At 42.4% G+C, this 7,392-nt stretch overlaps 1 long non-coding RNA gene across 1 annotated transcript; it reads right to left on the minus strand.

Moving 5' to 3' along the window:
* Window positions 1–863: 863 nt before the first annotated feature.
* Window positions 864–6,854, minus strand: LOC142796200 (uncharacterized). The gene is made up of 2 exons (XR_012893619.1): window positions 6,683–6,854; window positions 864–4,408 (listed from the first exon to the last, which is right to left on the minus strand). It is a non-coding gene; the product is annotated as an uncharacterized LOC142796200 (long non-coding RNA).
* Between the last annotated feature and the right edge of the window lie 538 nt (window positions 6,855–7,392).

Raw genomic sequence — 7,392 nt, forward strand, 5'->3', positions numbered from 1 at the left:
AGTTAACTCCTTCCACCGAACCTCGCAGTTGCCGATTGCCTCTCCAAATGGCCAACGCAAGTCCGCAACCAGCGCCCCAAGGCCCCCCGCCAACACAACCTTCACAGGTAACCATCTTTCAACCGCTGGTTCCCGGTCCCTTTATTGGCGGCGGCCATGAAGATGTTGACGACTGGCTTGAACACTATGAGCGTGTTGCCAAGATTAATCTATGGCCTGAACAAGAAAAGCTCTCACGTGCCTATTTCTACCTTGACGGCAGTGCGAAAATTTGGTATGAGAACAGAGAAGCCAGTCTGTTAACTTGGGGCGACTTTCGAGAACAGCTTGTCCACACGTTCAAAGTATATTAGGTTGTTTAAAAGTGCAGGTGAAGCTCTATGTGACCTTGTGAATGTAGTCAGATGCTGTGCTTTTTATGTTGGTAGCCGGCTGTATATATTTGCAGGGTGAGCACCTGGCCCGGCCACAGGGATCAGACGTCCTAGTCTAAGTTTGCGTGAACAATCATGTCTTTAAGTTAGCGTTGCAAATGCCACGTGCCACGCATTGCGAATTCCCGCAAAATTTAAAGCAAACACTAGGACGTTTGGTCCCTGTGGCCGGCCCAGATGCTCCACCTGTAAAAATATATAGCTGGCTAACAACTTAAAAAGCACAGAATCTGACTACATTCACAAGGTCCCATCGATCTTCATCTGCACTTCGAACAACCTAATATACTGTCTCAAGTGTGCCACCTGCAGACAATATATAGGCAAAACTGGGCAGCCAATTCACGTAAGACTGAACGGCCACTGTGCAGACACAAAACACAATTTACCAAAAGCAGCAGCCAGTCACTTCAATCTACAGGGCCACAATTTCAACCAAGCAAAGCTTTATGTTCTACAAATTTCTGCTCACCATGAGAGAGGAAATACATGGAATGATATTTGATACACAAATGTAAGCACCTACACCGATCATGAATCCATGTAGCACGTCGCCATTCGGAATCGCTGAAAGCCATAGCATAATTACGACAGCATTTAGAAACGAGAAAGGTTCAACCTTCAAATAGACATAACCGGTATTACAAGGAATCGCTCCTAGACTACAAGTTGTACTATTGATGTTCTCTCAAAATTTTTAAAATTATAAATATAGATATACATGTGCCTATATACACACAACTACAAAGTTTTTATTTTCCAGAACCTTTTGACCACAGCTATCTTTCCTCTTTTGTCGCTTCAAAAAACACTCCTACCATGCACCATTAAGTCACTGTCAAGCCACAAATTTCTCCGTCTCTTTTTTCCTTTCCTCATCTGTTAACGCTAGCGTGTCACCTACCTCCAACCCGCCTTTTTTTCATTTTTTCCTTTCTTTCTGTGTTTCGTTGATGCTCAATTCCTTTGCATTCTGAATTTCCTTATTTCTCTGCCAACATGCCGCCAAATTCTTGAGGCAATTCTGTTGAGCGGGCCACCTACGGGGATAGCGAAAGCATATTTTAACCAATGACTTTCCCAAATAAACTCATTCTCTTTCGAACACATCTGGTGTCGCTTACCTTTGACATCTTAGCATTTAAAGGTAGCCACCTGCTTCTCTCTTGCGCTATTTTTAACCGCTTTCTTATGGGTCCCATTCATACATGTTCGAGAACAGCATAGGCCTTTATCGTCGGCAACCCTTTGTGATGGCCAAACGCGGGGACCGTCTGCTGGCTTCGAACTTTCAAGCTCTTTGCTTTTTCGTGTCTGTAGCGGCAGCACACCGCTCCTACTTTGCGTGTTTCCTCTTTTTTGCTTCCATTTTTTTTTCTACCCTCGGAGAACATTGTGAACTGCTACCAGCCAACTTGAAATGAAGTGAGGACTGCACTTGTTTGCTTTCTAGTTTTTTTTTTCCGGTGGCAATTGCCAACAAAGACACGCACCACCACCAGGAGATGACGTCTCTACTAACCCCCTTAAAGCTAACATGCCAAGGATGAGAAGAAAAGGCACTTTTGACGAACATAAGTCCTCCTATCGAAACAGCAACCAGCCTATCTGAGGAACTTCCACTGTTCACCCAGACTATCCCACTCTTCACAACAGTTTTTTCTGATCCTAAGGCAGTTTTCAAGGCATTCGAAACACTATGGGCTGTTTATATAAGCTCTCCACAAACAATTTAGCCATCTGATGTACAATATGCAAAGTATATCAGAGTGATTATTCGGCTTTACACTCTTACAGAGTATAAAAGAAGGAAAATTCGTAACCTCATATCTAACTCAGAATACATGCAACAATCATTACCTCTTGCAAAAAATTAGGAATGTAGTAAGCACCAGTACACACTTCGCAGAGCTGCTCAGAAATGCATCTTGATAAAATAGTTAAATATTGCAGTAAATTATGAATGCAAAAACACAAGACCAGTGCACTAGTAGAGATGCCTGGTTGGCAACAAACTGCTGTACTTAAGATGCATCATGGAAGCAAGACCACAGCCCACAACTAATATACGCTTCAAGTAAACCTTGACTGCTAAACTGAAGGCCACAAAATCAAACCATGGCTGTGGTGGCTGCAATTTCGATTAAGGAGGAAATGCATGACACCTGTCTGCTTAGACGTGGATGCATTTAAAGAACCCCAGGTGGTCAAAATATCTTAAACCCTCTACTCCAGTGTCCCTGATAATTATATCGTGGTTTTAACACGTTAACCTCGGTAAATATTATTCTCATTACACTTGACATAAAATAAAGCAAGCAGATATTACTATGTAGTTGAAAAAATTCACCATTCAACCCCCCAATCCAAGGACTCACGTTACAATATTCTAGTATGCCTTCTATCAGTTAACATTAACAATGTTAAACATGAGTATGTATCACTGTAAAATATCCGACATGGTTTGGAATTGGCAATGTTAGGTACGATGAAGTATGACAGTGGGAAAACACTTGATTGTACTTATGAATTAAACTTCCCAAAGGCAATGAAATAACTACAGTGACAAAAATATATTAAAATAGAATATTCAGTGAAGGTTACACTGAAGAGAAAATCATTATTGTGCTACTTTTTATCACAACACAAAAAGTGTTTTTAAATGGCCAATTGCACATAAGGCATCAATTAACATGACATGCAAGTCTGGCGAGCAACACACTCAGTAGATCTTGGAAAAAACAAAATATCCAATAAAGAGCTCAGTAAGCAGCACTGCCACATTCTTAAATGCACTGCCTAGTTACATTGAATTTCAGCCTTAAGAACAGAAAAACACCTTGGCAGATTGTGTCCAGGGGGACACAAAGTAATAAAATAATGCTGTCATCTGCCCTATCAACCAAAAATATTGAAATTTTAGTAACGCAAATAAGCAGGTATGTTTGCATTAAAAAGTTGGAGGCAGTCGTGTTTCTACACAGTCCCATTTGGAAAAATTTTTTGATTATGTTTATGCTCCTAGATATCCCGTTTGAAAGCTTAATTTTGCTTTTCATGATTACGCATGCAAGGCAGTGAGGTTCAGCAAAATATCACTCCATAGCGGAACGAGCAGTCGGTTCTTGCTATCGCCAGCGAATAGCAAGAGTAACCATTTCAATGTTTGCCCATGCCTTCCACCGACGGTCAGATTAAATGCATGAAATCGGAGTCTGTGCTAGTGCTCACTGTCCTGCACACATAATAATGCAAGCCGCAACTAAATTTCCAGCAGGATATCTGAGCACAGGCATGCTAGAATTCTTACAAGTGATAATAAGTAGAAATATGACTGGCTCAAATATTTAACACATACACGATCTCCTGCTGTGGTCACTATTAAGTTGATTAATAAAACTTAATGGCACCGCTGACAGTGATAATTATTGTCTCACATTGCATCCTCCTGGATACATAGCTATCAGCAGAAATGGCTTTACATACATAACTTACAGCGCTGACTTCTCTTTTAAGAAAAAAACAAAAGGGTTAACTTTGAACACCCTGAACCTTTGTGCTCCTTGAATACAGCTACCAGGTGGCTCTCTGCAGCTCGCTTTTCAGAAGAAACAGAAGCCATGCGCCGCTGATGTGCACCAGTAGTCGAATTTTCCACGAGCCAGCCTTGATGATGGGCTATGATTGATTTGTGGGGTTTAACGTCCCAAAACCACCATTTGATTATGAGAGACGCCGTAGTGGAGGGCTCCGGAAATTTTGACCACCTGGGGTTCTTTAACGTGCACCCAAATCTGAGTACACGGGCCTACAACATTTCTGCCTCCATCGGAAATGCAGCCGCCGCAGCAGGGAATCGAACCCGCGACCTGCGGGTCAGCAGCTGAGTACCTTAGCCACTAGACCACCGCGGCTTGATGATGGGCTAGTCCAGACGTCTCACACACTCTCTTCCTACGACGAGCATGTATAGACTGCGAGAGAAACAAAAAAAAACAATTTACTCATGTGTCTGTTAGCGAAGCAGAATTTGGAACTCAATTTAGAATGATCTGGAACGTCGTGTTTTAAAAGAGTAGGATGTACGAAAACCAGACATGCTACAACAAAAACATCCTCAATGTTTTTGGCGAACATAGCTGCAACCTTACGAAAGAATATGCATTTTTCACATAACAGATGTGTCACAAAATATACTTGAATAGCGCTCTGGCATAGTGCGTAAACATGCCAATTCATTAATAGGGCAGCGCGCACATGACGGTATGCGCTTTGATCAAGTATCCATTGGAGGTAACACATAGTTATATTACGAATTTTAGTTTGAACACAACTAATGTAACTTTCTTTCGGCTGCTTACATTAGGACGATTATGCCGATAACATAAAAAATTGGTTTCACTAAATTACTATTGTCAACTGCTAAATTATGGCTGTTAATTAAATGATTCCAGGTGGCTAGAAAGGCAGTGCCCCTCACTCATCCCTAACATACCCCTCATTACAGGCTGTCTAATAAATAATAGAAAAACATGTGGAAATGCTAATACAACGCACCCATCTTGAGCTAAATACCATCCCAATAAAGCATGCAAGCTTCTGCAACGATCTCTAGTAACAAGAATACTGGAAGGCATTGGTCACAATTTAGCAATCCACAATAAACGTTTGATTAGACTGATTTCTGAAGTTGTGTAATTGCGTCAATGCCAACAGCTTGGAAACATGCAGTCTATATTCATGATTGTCAGATGAACATACTGTCCAATTTTCCATTTTCACAGCAACACGTGCATGCCTTATGTATGCATACAATGATGTATAACATTATTGCAAGTTTTGAGCGTTAAATGATATATTCGTTTCTCCAAACACCACAGATCCCTTCTATAACTGTAGTGCATGCCTATAGAATTTACTGAAGCTTGTCATCTGAAGCGAAGACAAAACAACATGGTGACCCTAATTGAAAGCATGACGTTTTGGCCCCCACACAAAAGCCCTATTCACAAGTGACAAAAACTGTGCTTTTATTCGTGGCCAGTGTGTGGTTTTTCAATGTTTTCATGTGTGTTTCTGGCCAGATCGGCATAAGCTAGTAATCTGTAATTAAATGCCATTGGAGGTGATGGTCTAAACTGTTCTTACTGTTTGTACAAGTAAAATTGCTTAGCAAAGTTTGCACACAAAGTTTGGGCGAGGCACATACAATATTTGATAAACCGCCACAAAATAATGAAATCTAAGCATAGCGAAAACAAGCTGAATAAAATAAAATGTGCTCTACCGCATGAACTGCTGATCGAATTAGGGCTCGCACAGTTAAGCTACAGTTATTCGGCCCCAATAAGCCATGAAAATTTTATTCGGAAATACGGTTCAAGTTTAACGAACGGCTCAAAATTCATGGGTTCCGAACGCATCAGACAACCTATGTTGCGGGTGTATAACGTAAGCTCAGACTTGACTAAACGGGCTGCATAAACACCTAAGCGTACATACGTGCAAGCCTTGCGAGCCGTACCTAAGGCGAGGCAGCATGCTGCACGCGAACTTGAGTAACACGGGAGTTCAAAGATGCGTGCCGGCGTGGATGCATACACCGGCATACGTTCGGCTACCCGCAGCGATTTCTGACCGCAGTTTAAAAAAAAGGGCGTACAACATATGAAACTTTCCAAACTGCTTTGGACGTACAACATATGAAACGTACAACATAAGAACCCGTTGACTCCTGTAGCACACAATATGAACATTGATTTGTGGGGTTTAACGTCCCAAAACCACAATATGATCAGGCATGCAAAAAAAAACAAAAATCCTCAAGTTAAGAGATCCAAACATACGCTCCCTAGGCGTAATCAACGCTTACAGCTAACAAACGCCGTCTTCGCCCAACAATTATTTAACCAAAATATTGGTCCATCGCGAACAGGGCTCCCTGCCAACACCACTGCCGACAGAGGCGAGCGCCGTCACAACTCGCACAAACCCGCCGCCGAATTCCCACTGCGCACGCACGCGCCATGTGCTTGACACACCGAACCATGCTTCAATCGAAAGAAAAAGCTCGCCCACGCTTGACTTCCTACAAAAACGCCTTCATCCTGATGAAATGACACACACAAACAGGTTCGCTACGTTAAAAAACTTCACTTATCGCCCACATGTAACGAAAAACGTAGCATGGCGTCGTTATCACGCTCTCGGTGTTGACAAAGCGCCGACAGCAGGAATGTGGTACGTACCTGGCGAGTGTTCCAAAATGCGACGCCACACGTCCTCGCTTGAGTAGAGTTCATCTTCGCAATAGGCAGCACCGGCAGAACACAAAACACGAACGCAGCGCGCGAAACACTTCAAAAAACGAGAAAAAACGATGCAGAACCGACAAGCTGCAGCGCCCGACCAGCGAGCAAGCACGCCGAAACATGTATTACAGCTCCGGTTACAACTCCGCAGACGTACAATGGCGCAATAAAATGCTTTAATAATGCGGTTAAGTATAAAAAGTAAACGGAAATATATATAACATAAAAACGAAGGGGGCAAAATAATTTTATCTTCACGAAAAAACAAAATTAGAAATTAACACATGACTTTCGCGCGCGAATTTTGAAACGCTTGTAGGTACAATGTATTTTTAACAAATGAAGAACAGCGGTAATAATCACCTAAAACACTCATGTTCTTGAATTCGAAATGTACTATTGTTGACGCACACATTTACACACAAAATTTTATTGCAATGATTAATGGTGCCTATGCATAGGCGTGCCCACCACGGGGAATGGGGGGCGGGGGCGGCCCTTGGTCACTTAGGGGGCAATGTAAATCCCTATAGGTACATGGAGAAATAGAGAGGGGGCACTGTAACTCGACGTAAGTTTTTTAACTCGACGGGGGTTGCAGTGTCCTGCTCATAACTACCACCCCCCCCCCCTCCCGAGGGGATGTC

This window comes from Rhipicephalus microplus, chromosome 2 (assembly GCF_043290135.1).
Source record: "Rhipicephalus microplus isolate Deutch F79 chromosome 2, USDA_Rmic, whole genome shotgun sequence".
Lineage (NCBI taxonomy): Eukaryota > Metazoa > Arthropoda > Arachnida > Ixodida > Ixodidae > Rhipicephalus > Rhipicephalus microplus.